This window comes from Chiloscyllium plagiosum, unplaced genomic scaffold, assembly GCF_037043375.1.
Source record: "Chiloscyllium plagiosum isolate Xiang-an unplaced genomic scaffold, Cpla_swu_hap1 HiC_scaffold_30, whole genome shotgun sequence".
Taxonomy (NCBI): Eukaryota; Metazoa; Chordata; class Chondrichthyes; order Orectolobiformes; family Hemiscylliidae; genus Chiloscyllium; species Chiloscyllium plagiosum.
Window position 1 is genome coordinate 4,992,405 of NW_028270168.1, and position 16,371 is coordinate 5,008,775.

Consider the following 16,371-nt stretch of genomic DNA (forward strand, 5'->3'; position numbering starts at 1 on the left):
TATTGGCCATGAATCGGGAGAGAAGCCCATCTCCAGCTCTTCAAAACAGTCTCACAAAAACATCTACAGCCCCCTGAGAGGGGAGATGGATCTCAGTTTAGCATTGCATTGGAAAGAGGACTGCTCTGACAATGCAGCACTCCCTCAACATTGCATTGCTGGAGACTAGTCAGCCTCGATTTTTGTCCTCAATACTTGAGTTGATGGGATTTTGAAGAGATTCATCCCTCTGGCTCAAGTAAGAGTGCTGGCAGCAGAGCCAGTGCTGACAGCTGTCCTGTCTACTGTGTATGATTTCCTAAAAGTTAAATTGCCTGAGAGAAAAGGAACATTGCACAAGAGAAATTTCTTGGGGTATCGGGTGTGCTGGTGCTAACATTTTCTCTAATTGTCATTGAGGTTTTGGAAGTGAACCATAACCTTGAAATTATTCATAAACATTCTGAAAATTACAACAGGCTTCCCAACCAGTTGCAATCTTGACTACTTTGAGTAGGCTGCTGGAATGTTGTGTCTTTGCAATGTGAGGTGAGCAGACTCCTTTCAAAGCTCAGAGTTGCAGTAGTTTAAGTCAGTCATTGAAAAACAAATAATTAAGTGCGTCTGTCTTAACTACATCCATTTTTTTTCTTGTGCTCAATTTAAGTGGTGACGCTCTTCCAATAATTGGCTAGGGGGACATATTGTGCAACCTCTCCTGACCCAATTATTTTTGTCGAGACCTGCAGTCTTGCTGCTTTGAATATACACTGTAGCACCTCATCACTGCAAACAGCAAGTAAATCAAAATGCCTAATTTTAAAATAACTCCATCAGTCAGTGTTTTGTTATTAATAAATATTTTATGACAAGTTGTAGTTGCTTTATTATTTAGAAGGCATTTGATCCCAAAAAAAGCACCATCAGCACCAACCAGCTCCCCCATTCCAGCTCTCCACAGTGAAAGAGGTATCTTGAGGTGCCACTGCAATGTAGGAAAACTGACAGACAGGATTCTGTATTTGTGTGGTCTGTTTTAATCGTGTACGCATTTTAGTGCCCTCTGTCTGAGGACAATAACAGGAAAATTGTGGTGTTTAAAATGCTGGCAGAGCTCGGAGTCTTAAATTAAAAGCATGCGGTACCTCTGGGAGACTGAGGGGGGAGGAGAGAAAGATGAGGCAAACTTAATTGTACAGTCTTTGCCTGGTGTCTGGCTATAGATCACAACAAAAATTACAAACGTTCATATCTCTCTCTCCGTCTCTCTCTTGCTCTCTCCCTCTCTCCACGAGCACCCCCCTTACCCGCCCCCGGCTTATGCTAAGCAAGGGAACCTATAAATGTTATAAACCAGCTGAAATGTAGGACTGCAGTGCGATTTCGTTTGTTTACACCACACTCAGAATTTACATTTGCAAAAGACTGGTCTTTTATGCAAACGATTCACTGTTTTAAGTTTTTCTATTCCACCGAAAGGGCTTTAACAATGTCCTCCACAAACAGAAAAGTGGCCGTTCCCATCTGTATCATATATACTTCTTTTTACAGAATTCTCCTTCGTAATACAGCACTTACAGCCAGATGGCTTCAAGCTTAATGAGCATCTTTTTGTGCCAGTTTTGAGAACAAATGGTACTGGGGCTGAAGGTAATGAAACCTTTATTTTTACAATATCTTTGTTAATGGGCCTAGTTCATTATTATTACATTCTCATGATGTGTCTGTAAAGAGGATCTTGCCATTTAAACATGGTGTAAGCTGTGAGGCAAAAAGTGAGGCGGGGGGGGGGGTGATAAATAGAATAGGCCACTGTAATCTTACAGATAAATAATGGATTTCACTCTACATTTGGTGAGTGAGGCAATGCAGGAAATTGATCTCAGATGTCACACTGATGTGCTTGAAATTAATGCTTTTCCTCCCAAATTTCCTTGTTAAACCAAACTCTGTGTGCATCTGAGACTTTTATTTCTCCCAAATTTTCATTTGGTTTTTTTTGTCCCCTCGAGTGGGTCCCTCTATACCCTCCTCATCCAGGAGCGTAGGCACTGGAAATTTTCGCAAATACGTTTGCCTGTTAATCTTCATGCTCAGTAAAAATTACTCTCTGCAAAGGAAAAAGCCTACCAGGCTTCTCTGCTCTGTGGTGTGCCGTTCCTAAAGAAATAACAGTCAAGAAAGTGTCATTCATCGGCTCTGAGGGATGGAAAGTGTTTGTGATCTGTGGTGTGCCAGCACCGTACTGATGATGGAGAAGATGTTCCCTGGCACAAAATATTGCAGAGCTGGGATTTTTAACTTGCATAACAAATGGATCGGGAGAAGGTAATAACAACTGAAGCAAGCTCGACCATAGGGTCTGCATTTTGTGAAAATGTCTGCAATGTGTAGTGACAAGACTTACATAACAAGAACCACCTACAGTACACCAGAGGACAAAGAGAACTTACATAAAACCTCTAATAAATGGATAAAATGGGCAAAAAGCTAAAGTAACTGCGAGTACAGAGTGAAAAATTTCATCTCCGGGCTGTATGATGCCACGGTTTCTTTTTAGATTTTTTTTTCCCTCGTAGGTTTTAAATGTAATCAACTAAGAGAAGGTTAGTAAAATGAGATTTGCCTTATTTTATAGGTTTTTATATGTGATATATCATGTGTGTATGCGTATATAAAATCATAGAGCAGAAATATTATTTAAAGAGTGCTGCCTTTTTTCAAATTAATCTTTTATCTCTATTGAGAATTGATTCTGTGTAGAGCATCATGCTGGAAATTGAAATTCTTTCCTTCACGAGACACTTGAAAATGTTGACTAACCTGTTTATGAAAGTATGGTCATTAACCCTTTGATGTATTTCCCTTAAAGCTGTGTAAACATACAGCTTATTCCTGTGTTAGGAGGCAGTTCTTCCAGTACATAATTAGTATATCATTATTACAAGGGGGAAGTATGTATATTTGCAGTATTCATTAAAAATAACCTAATGTTTTGTGCGTGCTTCAGTGGAAGATTGGGTGACTGTGTAGGGGACTCCCTTCTTTGTAATTTGTGCAAGATTGCTCACAAGCTTAGATTTTATCCTTTTAGGACTGGGAAGGCATTTTGATCACTTCTCACAGATACTTCAATCTAATTACACATGAAAATCTATGGTAAGAATCCACAGAATGATCTTGCAGGAAAAACATTTGGTTTTGGAGCAGGTGGATAACAAAACAGTTTTGAACAAAAGATTCATGCATCATTTGAATTTAGTTGAAATTAAGGTCATAAATGTTCCTGGGATTTTTGTTTTGCATTTAATGGTATATGGAACTTCAACAATGCCATGAAGAATGATACCTGTCTCAAAGAGTGCTTACACAGAAATACCAGAAGCATAGAACATTAAACATTGTTGAGATAAACCAACCTCCATTGAACTCTCTTTCTCCTCTTCTCTGTTTCATCACATGACCATCAGTTTCCATGTTCTATAACTTGGGTGCCTTGGGATTTTATTCACAGTACCACTTCTTTATTGGTGGGGTTGGAGACGGAATTATGGATATGGTAGCATTGTAGTTATGTGACTTGACTTGTAATCTAAATTGTCTAAAGTCATAAGATCAAAGCCTGCCATAGCAAATGGAAAACTTCAAATAACAAACTGATATTAAGAATGCTGACCATAGAACTACCAGATTGTTGTAAAATCAATTCCTTTCGGGAAGCAAATCTGCCATTTTATCAGGCTGTTTGAAATGTGATTGAAAGACCACCACCGTGTGGTTGATTCTTAATCAACCGAGTGACTTGCTAAGATATCTCAGAGGGTACTTAAGGATGGATGACAAATGCTAGACTTTCCAGCAGCACCCACACCCCTTGAATGAATAATACAAGAAATTCTGAGAGATTTTGGAATAGTGACGATGTTATCGGGTGATTATGGCCATACGCCCTCAAAACTACACATAATTGGTTGAATTCATTCTTTGAGTAATGCTTAATAGCAAAACAGAATTCGTTCATCTCTAGTCTTCATTTAACCTTGAGTGCTTTCATTGCTTTGTTTCCTATATTTGTAACTGAAATTATCCAACTGTTAAAATAAATAATATTGCAATGCTTTGTCCCAGGATTGTAGTCTGTAAAGGTTCATATAACCATGGCAACTGTCATTTCAATACCTATTGTTGCACTGTTTATACTGTGAAGTTTGAACAATATTGAAATATATTGGTTGGAAATGCTGCATCGAGAATTTGATACCTTCAAACATTGCTGTTATCAATTTGCAGCTTGCCTGCACTCTTTTGGGGTGTATTAATGCCTGTTAAATGACACATCTTTCAACATTATTATTGCATGTTTCCTATAGCAACCTCTCATGTCTGTGATATAATTATGGAGTACTTGTTACTCAGTGTAACTCTCAAGGCCACATTACCTGTCCCTGATGTGGCTCCTTGCAAATCTTAGACTCACTCAGAAAGCTCCCTTTCACCTTGTTTAAACCGTTGACAATTTCAGACTTTTAGTTAACGTTTTAAAAACTGTGAAAAAGGAAAAGTAGCCATTTCTGCTTGACTTGCTGTCCATAGTTGACTGTGGAAACATTATTTATCATATTTGTAGAACTATTTATACTCATAGAGCATTTTAATGCAACATGACATCTTACTACTCTGCCTTCTCTCCTCAGATGCTGCCTGACCTGATGAGTTTTTCCAGCAGTTTCTAATTTTGTAACATCTCAAGGTACTTCATGGGAGCATCATAAATCAGAATTCCAAACCAAATATGTTACGTTAATGATATAATGATTCATCAGGAATTAATGAACTTTGAGTTAGATTATTCAAAACCGTGAAATGCTGCAAACCAACAGATTTCTCTGAGTAGCTCACAAACTCTCAGTAGAATTACTGCGAGGGAGAGTTACAACATCGTATAGACAAAACACATGGAATTGGAACATAGAACAGTACAGCACAGTACATGCCCTTTGGTCCTCAATGTTGTGCTGGCCTTCTATCCTACTCTAAGATCAGACTCAGCTTCATATCCTTCGTTGTGCTAGCTTCCATGTGCCTATCCAAGAGTCGTTTATATATCACTAATATCTCTGACTCTACTGCCACTGCTGGCAGTGCATTCCGCTCCCTGAACCTATCTCTGACATCTCCCCTAAACCTTCCTCCAATCACCTTAAAATTATGCCCCCTCATGATAGCCATTTACTCACTGGGAAAAACTCTGGCTATCCACTCTATCTATACCTCTCAACATCTTGTACACCTCTGTCAAGTCACCTGTCTTCCTTCTTTGCTCCAATGTGAAAAGCCATAGCTCCCTCAACATTTCTTCATCCTAGTAAATCTCCTCTCGAAACTTCCACATCCTTCCTATAATGAGGCAACCAAAACTGAACACAATATTCCAAGTATGGTCTCACCAGGACTCTGTAGAGCTGCAGCATAACTTCACGGCTCTTAAACTCAATCCCCCTGCCAGTGAAAGCCAACACCCATCCGCCTTCTTAACAACTCTATTACCAAGGTGGCAACTTCAAAGGATCTGTGAAGATGGACCTCAAGATCTCTCTCTTCCTCCACACTGCCAAGAATCCTGTCTTTAAGCCTGCATTCAAATTCGACCATCCAAAGTGAATCACTTCACACTTTTCCAGGTTAAACTCCATCTGCCACTTATCAGTCCAGCTCTGCAACCTCTCCATGTCCCATTGCAACCTGCAACAGCCCTCCACACTGCCCACAACTCCACCAACCTTCATGTCATCGGCAAACTTACTAACCCAAGCTTCCACTTCCTCATCCGAGTCATTTATAAAAGTCACAAAGAACAAAGGTCCCTGAACTGATCCCTGCGGAACACCACTGGTCACTGAGCTCCAGGCTGAATACTTTCCATTTGCTATCAGCCTCTGTCTTCGATGGGCCAGTCAATTCTGTATCCAGACAGACAGGCTTCCCTGTATCCCATGCCTCTTTACTTTCTAAATGAAGGTACCATGGGGAACCTTATCAAATGCCTTGCTAAAATCCATATCAACCACATCCACTGTTCTATCTTCATCAACCTGAAGAATCACACAACACCAGGTTATAGTCCAACAGGTTTATTTGGAAGCACTCGCTTTTAGAGCGCTGTGATGAGCCACCTGATGAAGGAGCAGCGCTCTGAAAGCTAGTGCTTCCAGATAAACCTGTTGGGCTATGACCTGGTATTGTGTGATTCTTAACTTTGTACACCCCAGTCTAACACCGGCATCTCCACATCATGGCTTCATCAACGTGTTTGTCACACCCTCAAATAATTAATTAAGGTTTGTGGGGCATGACTTGCCCCTCACAAAGCCATACTGACTATCTTTAATCAAACAATGGTTTTCCGAGTAATCATAAATCCTTTTTCTCAGAATCCTCTCCAACACTTTGCCTATGACTGATGTAAGAGTCTGTAATTCCCAGGATTATCTCTACTCCCTTTCTTGAACAAGGTAATAATATTTGCCTCCCTCCAATCATCTGGCACTACTGCAGTAGACAGTGAGGATGAAAAGATCGTTGCCAAAGGCGCAGTAATTTCTTCCCTCACTTCCTGTAGTAACCGAAGGTATAACCTGTCTGGCCTGGAGGACTTACCTATCCTCATGTTTTTGAAAATTTTCAGCACATCTTCCTTCCTAACATCAATCTGTTCGAGCATATCAGCCTGTTTCACACTGTCCCCAGAAACTTCAAGGTCCCTCGCAGTAGTGAATACTGAAGCAAAGTATTCATTAAGGACCTCCCCTACTTCCTCTGACTCCAGGCACAAGTTCCCTCCACTATCCCTGATCAGCCCTAACCTCACTCTGACCATCCTCTTGTACCTTACATAAGTGTAGAATGCCTTAGGGATTTCCTTAATCCTACCCGCTAAAGCTTTTTCATGCCCCCTTCTAGCTCTCCTAAGTCCATTCTTCAGTTCCTTCCTGGCTACCTTGTAACCCTGTCTGATCCTTATCTCCTCAACCTTCAGATTAGATTAGATTAGATTACAGTGTGGAAACAGGCCCTTCGGCCCAACAAGTCCACACCGACCCGCCGAAGCGAAACCCACCCATACTCCTACATTTACCCCTTACCTAACACTATGGGCAATTTAGTATGGCCAATTCACCTGACCCTGCACATCTTTGGACTGTGGGAGGAAACCGGAGCACCCGGAGGAAACCCACGCAGACACGGGGAGAACGTGCAAACTCCACACAGTCAGTCGCCTGAGGCGGGAATTGAACCCGGATCTCTGGCGCTGTGAGGCAGCAGTGCTAACCACTGTGCCACCGTGCCGCCCACGGTAAGCTTCCTTCTTCCTCTTGACTAGATGTTCTACATCCCTTGTCATCCAAGGTTCCTTCACCCCAACATCCCTTCCTTGCCTCAGTGCAAGACAGGTTTGTCCCACTATCAGCAAATGCTTCCTAAAAAACCTTCATATTTCTGTCGTGCATTTCTCTGAGAACATTTGTTTCCAATCTAGGCTCACCAGTTCCTGCCTAATAGCACTGTAATTCCCCCTCCCTCAATTAAATACTTACCCATACCGTCTGCTCCTATCCCTCTGTATGAGTATAGTTAAGGTCATGGAATTGTGATCACTATCACTGAAATGCTCTCCCACCGAGAAATCTGACACCTGGCATGGTTTGTTGCCAAGCACCAAATCCAATATGGCCTCCCTTCTAGTTGGCCTATCTACATATTCTGTCAGGAACCCTCCCTGGACACACCTGACAAAAACTGCTCCATCCAAACTATTTGAACTAAGAACATTCCAATCGATATTAGGGAAATTAAAGTCACCCATGACAACAACCCTGTTATTTCTGAACCTTTCCAAAATCTGCCTCCCAGTCTGCTCCTCCATGTCTCAGGTGCTGTTGGGGGGCTTGTAGAAATCTCCCAATAAAGTGTGACTGCTCATTTCCTGTTCCTGACTTCCATCCAGAATGACTCAGTAGACAAACCCTCTTCGCCGACCTCCCTTTCTGCAGCTGTTATACTATCCCTGATTAGCAATGCCGTTCCCCCACCTCTTTTACCACCTGCTCCATTCCTTTTGAAACATCTAAACCCTGGAACATCCAACCCCTGGGCACCCTGCCCCTGTGATATCCAAGTCTCTAAAATAGCCATAACACCACAGGACCAAGTACTGATCCATACTTCGAATTCGTCACCCTTATTCCTAATACTTCTTGCATGAAAATAGTCACACTTCAACCCATCACACTGACTGCACCTTTGTCGTATCAAGCGCCTGTCCTTCCTCACGGACTCTCTGCATGCTGTGTCTGGCTGTTCACTACCTACTCCATCAACATCAACAGGTTGCCCCGCCAATCTAGTTTAAACCCCCCCAAAGTGCTCGAGCAAACCTCCCACCCAGAATATTGATGCTTCTCCAGTTCAGATGCAACCCGTCCTTATAGGTGAACTCTCTCTTAATGGGAACGTGCACACACAATATTCCTCTTCCTTTCCAAAACATAATTTAACTTTTTTTTTTAAGAAAAGCAGGTGATCTGATTTGTAGGTAATTTGCAGATGCATCCAAATCTCATGATCTTGACTTTGGAGATTCCGTTACTTTCCACAGATGTCAATGATATTGTCTGTCATTCCTGTTGCCATTGTCAAGATTTTCTACTGTGATCTGCAGTTTTCATTTGTTTTTGCTTATGTTTGTGCAGCACCCAGGTTTTTGTTCCAGTTTAGCCACTTACTCACTTATTCTTTCAACTATTTGAGTGGTTCAGATCTCTTAGCATTGACGTCGAGTGTTTCGCTCATTTTGAAGCTTCTGGGTTTACGCTATGAAATTTTCCATCAACATTTTAGTCTTTTGGTCAAGTATATTTTTCTCCTTGACATTCTGCTCCAGTGTTTCAACTTAATGCTTTTTAAATTTTAATTTGAAGCCAGAATCCCTCCTTCTGTTTCAGTGGTTATTTTGTTTACTCTGTGCCCTTTTTGAGTTCTTCCATTGGGGTATCATTGCTTGAGTTTATTTCTAATGGGTATGTGAATGATTTGTAGCTCCTTGGTATCTGATTATACGTTTGCTCACTGAGCTAGAAGGTTTGATTTCAGACATTGCATCACCACTCTGGGTAACATCAGTAGTAAGTCTCCAGTGAAGTGCTGGTGTTATGTCCCACTTTTTATTTATGTGTCTTGGTTTCTTAAGGTGGGTGATATCATTTCTTGTTCTTTTTCTCAGAGGATGGTAGATGGGGTCCAAATCGATGTGTTTATTGATGCCATTCCAGTTGAAATGCATTTGCGTGTTTCTGTTTAGCTTATTTTACAATTGATGTGTTGTTCCAGTCGAAGTGATATCCTTCTTCGTCTGCATGTAAGGATACTAGCGATAGTGGGCCATGTCGTTTGGTGGCTAGTTGATATTCATGTATCCTGGTGACTCGGTTTCTGCCTGTTTGTCCAATATAGTGTTTGTTACAGTCCTGGTATAGTATTTTGTAAATGACATTTGTTTCGCTGGTCATTTGTATAGGGTCCTTTAAGTTCATTAGCCGCTGTTGGTAGGTTTGTGGGCTACCATGATGCCAAGGGGTCTGAGTAGTCTGGAAGTCATTTCCGAGATTTCTTTGATGTATGGTAATGTGGCTAGAGTTTCTGGGCGTATTGTGTCTGCTTGTTTGGGTTTGTTGTTGAGAAGTTGGTGGACTGTGTTTATTGGGTACCCATTCTTCCTGAATACGCTGTGTAGGTATTTTTCTTCTGCAAACCTACAACTAGAACCTCAACCTGAGCTACAAATCTTCTCAAAAATTGCAGCTCCTTGGTATGTTGGATGTATACCTTTAGCTGCCTTTGCAGGACTGTCATTTTCTTCAGCATTGCATGGAGAAAGGCAATATCTGTAGCTCTTCCTGTAAATAGTCAGCCTTTTCATTAGATGGATGATACAGAGGTTACAGTTCATCTGAATTCCTTTCTTTATCTTTCAACTCTTCATTTCTTTTGTGAGCTGAACAGAGGTATCACTGAAAGACTTCATCTCAACAATGGTATTCTGAAATCTGAATGTATACTGAGCTAGTTTTTCAATTTCTTTGCTTCAACTTTTATTTCTTTTCCTCCACATCAGAACATGGAGATGTTAGTACCTCTTACTTGCAGAAATGAATTATTCTTAAACGGTCTACTGCAGTTTCTGTTGTTTTGATGATGCCTCACTGATCCCATGGATTGTAACTTGTGTTAGCTCACAGCATGCTGTATGTCTGGAATTGCTGGATCAGCATTGACTATGATGCAGAGCATCAGCAATATCGGAGTGGATTGACTGTGGATTGACTGTGCTTACATTCCAATACTATTGACCTGCATGTGGAATTGGTAAACTGTGGTATGTTGAAAGCATCACACTCATTGGTTTCATCGTGGCTTTCCATTTCTATTTTTTTTAGAATTTGCAGGGGTAGTATTTTGGCACATGTCCTTGTGTCAATATTAGTCAATAATTAATAATTTCACCAGTTTCTGAGGCGAAGTGACTTAAGTTTCATCAATATTTTGGATGGCTTGTTGATGGTGATGTTTTCTAGAAGGATGTAAATGTGAATCTCTGTCTAATCCATGTACATCATCAAGTTCCTGTTTGCTGATGATGAAGGGCTTATGCCTGAAACGTCGATTCTCCTGCTGCTCGGATGCTTCCTGACTAGCCGTGTTTTTCTCGTGCCACACTATTCGACTCTGATTACTTCATGGCAGGATAGCAGATGGTCTTTGTTGTATCCCGAGGTCAATGCAGTCTGGGTCAGTGCACGGCTCGTTGTAACAGAATCACCTTTGTTCCAATGCACTGACTTTGCCAATGGCTGTTTCTGCCATGTGTCTCATAAAATTGATCAAAGACTGGGCATTTCCTTAGTGCTTGCAGAAGGTCACACATGTTTGAGTGTTCTATTGATTATGTCAAATGTTGCTTTTGTACTGCGGAGCTGTAAGCTTTATTGACCTGCTATGTACTTTTGGATTAGTGGTGCTGGAAGAGCACAGCAGTTCAGGCAGCATCCGAGGAGCAGTAAAATCGACATTTCGGGCAAAAGCCCTTCATCAGCCTGAAACGTCAATTTCACTGCTCCTCGGATGCTGCCTGAACTGCTGTGCTCTTACAGCACCACTAATCCAGAATCTGGTTTCCAGCATCTGCAGTCATTGTTTTTACCTGCTATGTACTTCTGTTTGTTCCTTCAATCCCCTTTGCTGCTTTAAGTCTTTAGTTTGACTGGCAATTTCTTTGTCTCCTCCCATGGAAGCTTTCCCCATTGATTGTGGAAGAGCTGAATTCCAGAGGTGAAGTGAGAGTGACAGCCCTTGACATCAAAGCCACAATTGATTGAGTGTGGCATGAAGGAGCCTGGAAAAAATTGGAATCATGGGAATAGGGTTGGAGTCATACCTGGCAGAGAGGTTGTGGTTGGTGGAGATCAGTCATCTCAGCTCCAGGACACCTCTGCAGGAGTTCCTCAGGGTAGTGACCTAGGCCCAACCACCTTCAGCTGTTTCAGCAATGACCTTCCCTCCATGATAAGGTCAGAAGTGGGGATGTTTGCTGATGATTGCACAACATCAGCACCATTCACACCACCTCAAATACTGAATCGGTCCATGCTCAAATGCAACAAGATCTGGACAATATCCAGGTTTGGGCTGACAAGTGACAAATAACATTCGTACCGCACAAATGCAAGGCTATGACCATCTCCAATAGGAGATAATCTACCCAGTACCCCTTGTCATTCAATGATGTTACCATCACTGAATCCTGCACTAACATCATCCTGGGGGTTACTACTGATCAGAAACTCAACTGGACTTGCCTCATGAACACATTGGTTACAAGGGCAGGTCAGACACTAGAAGTTCTCCAGTGAGTAGTTCATTTCCTCACTCCCCAGAGACTGTCTGCCATCCACATGGTACAACTTAGGAGTGTTATGGAGTACTCCCCACTTGTTTGGAGAGGTGTAGCACCAACAACACTGAAAAAACTTGACACCATCCAGGACAAACTAACCTGCTTGATTGGCACACATCCACAAGCATCCACACCCTCTACTTCAGTAACAGAAGTGTGCACTATATATCCTGAAATTCACTATATATCCTGAGACAGTATCTTCCAAACCACTTCCAAACCAAACTAGAAGGACAAGCGCAGCAGATACTTGGGAACACTATCCCCTGCAGGTTCCCCTCCAAGCCACTCACTATCCTGACTTGGAAATATATCACCGTTCCTTCACTGTTGCTGGGTCAAAATCGTGTAATTCCCCCCAAGTGGGCATTGTGGGTCTATTTACAGCATATGGACTGAAGGGGTTTAAAAGGCAGCTCACCACCACCTCAAGGGCAACTAAGGATGGGCAATAAATGTTGGTCAAGCCAGTGATGTGCACATATCAGGAGCAATTGAGGACTCTGTGTCTGTATTCAGAGTTTAGAAGGATGAGGAAGGATCGAATTGAAACTTGCAGAATACTGAGAGGCAGTTTAGCACAAAGAATGATGTGTGAAGGGAAATTGGTTAATGTTAGAATGTGGTTAGCAGATATTTTGATGGGCTGAAGTTTGAGGAAGACAATATTATTGCCCCAAGAATATGAAGCAAACATAAAGTGCAGTATTTTCATCATAATCTGAACAACATGAGATTAAATTCTGTGATAGGATTTACTTGTTGTTGCTAATAGTTTTCAAAGATTGTAGACATACCTTAAAAAAGAAATCATGCAACCATCAGCTTCTGTTCACTTCCAATATTAGTGTTTATTATTGATTCATAATAACTGCACAGCTCAAAACTGAACATTTTGAGGGTCAACACTAATAAATCGCAAGGTTTTGGTGCAAGGCATCCTCCACAACACAAGCACAAAGCCCAAGGCTGGCACTCCGATGTGGTTCTGACAGAGTGCTGCACTGTCAGACGTGCTATCTTTCAACCAGTGATCCAGTTAGTCCCTCACATGCATGTGAAATATCCCACAGCATTGTCTTGAGAAAAAAAACGATAAGAATTATCCGCAGGGCCAATGTTTATCCCTCAACAATCGTACAAATTAGCTAATGAAGTTGTTACCCCGTTGCTGTTTGCTGGAGATTACAGCCTGCTGCATTCCGTACAATATAAAAGTGAGTACAGCCAGTTCTTCTGTAACTTAATGGTTGCATTCTTAGTCAACCCCGCATTACAGAGAAATCATCCTTTAGAAACAGCACTTCAAGTGTTGGTTGTGTAAACACATTACATCCAACGCATGTTTTAAAAGTTCGTACTTTAAAAATAGCATCCCCAATTCGTTAATCGCGAATTTGCATTGATGAAGTGCGCGTTACAGCAGAGTAACCTATACACTTCATGTTGTATCTCATAGGCTGTGAAGTGTTTTGATCCATCTGTGGTTTGAAAGGTTTATATAAATGTTGGTCTTTCTTTATACCCACTGATATTAAACTGTTTTATATGTGATATTTAAGTGAAGGTTTCATTTGAAAAGTTTTGTAAGCAAATACTGCTAATTGTCAACCACATTCTCCTCCTCCTCCATTCTATTCAGTTTTTATCAGATTTGCAGATCACCTGCCAGTCATTTAGGGTCTCAATTGTTTGCAGTTCAGAGGTTTATCTGTGCACTGATGTAATGTGTTGTTTCTGTGTCGTAGCATGTAAGAAAAATTTTGTTAGGAGGTTCCTTTAAAACATAATGAACATGGGCTAATTCTTGTATACGCCGCAACCACATCTGGGTGTGGCTAACAAATATCAAGTTTTTTTCTCATTGATTGAACACTTGTCTTGCCTCACCAATAGGTGGTGATTGTTATTACCGATTCCTGACAGCCACTTTAGTAGAATGTTTGTGGAGAGGTTGTTAACAAAAAGATGATATGAGATGGAGTGTGTAAAACAATTGAGGCTGATGAATTTTGACGTTAACTTGTTGAGCTCAGAAATGTGTATTCAACGTGGAAATGTATAGGAATAGTAACTAATAGACTTTTTCCAATATGGCAGAAAATGGACAGTTAAACCTAATAATGTAGTTGCTGTGTTATAAATTAATGAAATCGTTTCCAGGTGATTTCACAGCTGGAGTTTGCAGGGTTGTGGGGGTTTGCAGTTACTTATTTCCTGTGTTGCTTGATGCCATAAATAATAAAGGAACTTATGGCAGGTCAGGTTGCCTCTTTTTACTGGCATTTGCTGAACAGAAGAGTAGTCAGAAACAGAAATTCTCATAAATTGCAAATTCATGTTACAAAGGATGGTGGAGTTAGATGTTATGGCTAGCTTTTTTTTTGTTCAATTTATTTATTTATCATAACATTGATAATCTTAGAATCATAGAATCCCTACAGTGCGGAAGCAGGCCATTCAGCCCATCGAGTCCGTACTGACGCTATGAAGTACATCTCACCCAGATCTATCCCTGTAACCCTACATTAAACATGGCTAACCCACCCAGCCTACACATTTCTGGACAGTACAGGGCAATTTAGAATGGTCAATCCACCTAACCTGCATATTTTTGGACTATGGAAGGAAACCAGAACTCCCAGAGGAAACCCATGCAGACACACGGAAAACATAGAAATTTCACACAGACAGTTGCATGAGGCTGGAATCGAACCAGGTACATGGCACTGTGAGGCAGCAGTGTGAGCCACTGTGCCTCATGAAATAATAGATTTATTTTAAACTGAAATCTTTTTTACTTCCCTCCTTGCTTATTCTTCTCTGCTTTCATTCACTGTGAGCCATGATTAGTCACTTGGATCTTTGAAGTGTATGTATCACCCAGATTTGAAATTGTATGCAGTTAAGTTGGAGAATTTCTGTACTTGTCCATCCCTGAGACAGAAAAGTTTCAATTTTCCAATCTAAAGACAATGCATCTAATTCGGATCTAAAACACTGATGAGGCCAAGTAAATTGGGAAAAGTTAATTTAGCCTTTGATGGAATAGCCTTTTGACGTTTTAAGCTTCAATGCACTAAAACTATCTACCCTGTTTTGTTTCTGTTTTATAGGAGCTTACTGACCAGTAGCAGAAATGTCACAGTTAAAGGTAAGGGTCTCTTTACAACTTATGTAAGCCTTGAAACACTGCTAGTTTTCTTAATTTATTTGTCCAATGCCACATTGGAGTTTTCTTTATTTTGGTAAATAGATTGTAATAGTCATTTATTTGCATATGCCAATTGATTTTAAATTGTGATTTGGATATGTAATCTGTTCAGAATTAAATATGGTAAATTATGATATGGAAAACAATTTGGGTTATAGGTTTGTCATCAGCAATCTCCTGACACCTGACAACATATGTAAAATAACTTCAAAGACAAAAATAAACATAAATACTCACAGGCCATTTCCAAGAATTTTAATCTAGGAACATTCTCAAATCATGCTTGCTGTTTAAATTGTTTTTTTTTCGAATGGAAACAATTACTGAAATTGTGCTTAGACAGATCGAATGAACATACTTAACACTCCTTTCATTTGTCAAGTACTAAGCTTGTGACATATTAATAGTAAATTCAGACAAGCGATGTTTCTGACAGATACAACAACCTAACTTAGTTGACTGTATTTAGAAAGATATTAAGTTAGAGACCAAAATATAGATTGAGTGAAATTGGGATGCTTTCTTTCAATCATAAATGTCATTACTATTAATAGTTGATTCCAGAAGCTTTCAAACAATTACAGTTTGAGTGTTTACATTAAAGGTATTGATACTTCCAGAAGGAAAAGGAAGGAGACTATTGGAGTTCCCCATTGACTTCCTGTTAAAAGAAAGTGAATAAAAGGCTGAAATGTTAACTTCAAAACAATGCAAGGAAATAAATCCATTTGTTATCGGTTCTTTATTCTGACAGTAATATTGTAACCAGGTTAGGATTGCAGGTGGTTATTGGCTTAATCAGTTGCAAAACCTTCTAACTGCAAAATAAATGGCTGGTTTTGCAGTGAAAGTTGATAATTTGAGCGAAGGACTAGAAAATGGAGCTATGCAGCTATTCAGCCCAGCATGCATCATTTAGACTCAGTCACATGTTGAGAACAACAACATTAAGTAATTAAAGATGTAATATGGGGTCCCCAACATGAGCTGCACCAGGCATGCGCATCCTAATCATCTCTTGGGTCTGAAATCGTGAATTCGTTAGCTGCATCAGGACACTGTGAGCATCTCCGTGATATAGTTACACAATCCCCCCTCAACTGAGGGTCTCTGTCTGGCTTTGACTGACTTCCCAAACTTTCTTCCTATTAGCCTTTGTGCTGCTGCC

At 40.6% G+C, this 16,371-nt stretch overlaps 1 protein-coding gene across 12 annotated transcripts in view; it reads left to right on the forward strand.

Moving 5' to 3' along the window:
• Positions 1-16,371, forward strand: part of ahdc1 (AT-hook DNA binding motif containing 1) — a 187,876-nt gene that overhangs the window by 95,013 nt on the left and 76,492 nt on the right. For 7 of the 12 annotated variants that reach the window (XM_087976686.1, XM_087976682.1, XM_087976685.1 and 4 more), the window contains exons 1-2: positions 1,368-1,629; positions 15,106-15,143. The gene's annotated coding sequence lies outside the window, so the exon portion shown is untranslated. Of the gene's footprint in view, positions 1-1,367; positions 1,630-15,105; positions 15,144-16,371 lie in introns of those variants that run through there. The other 5 variants (XM_087976693.1, XM_087976683.1, XM_087976691.1 and 2 more) reach the window with 3 other exon arrangements.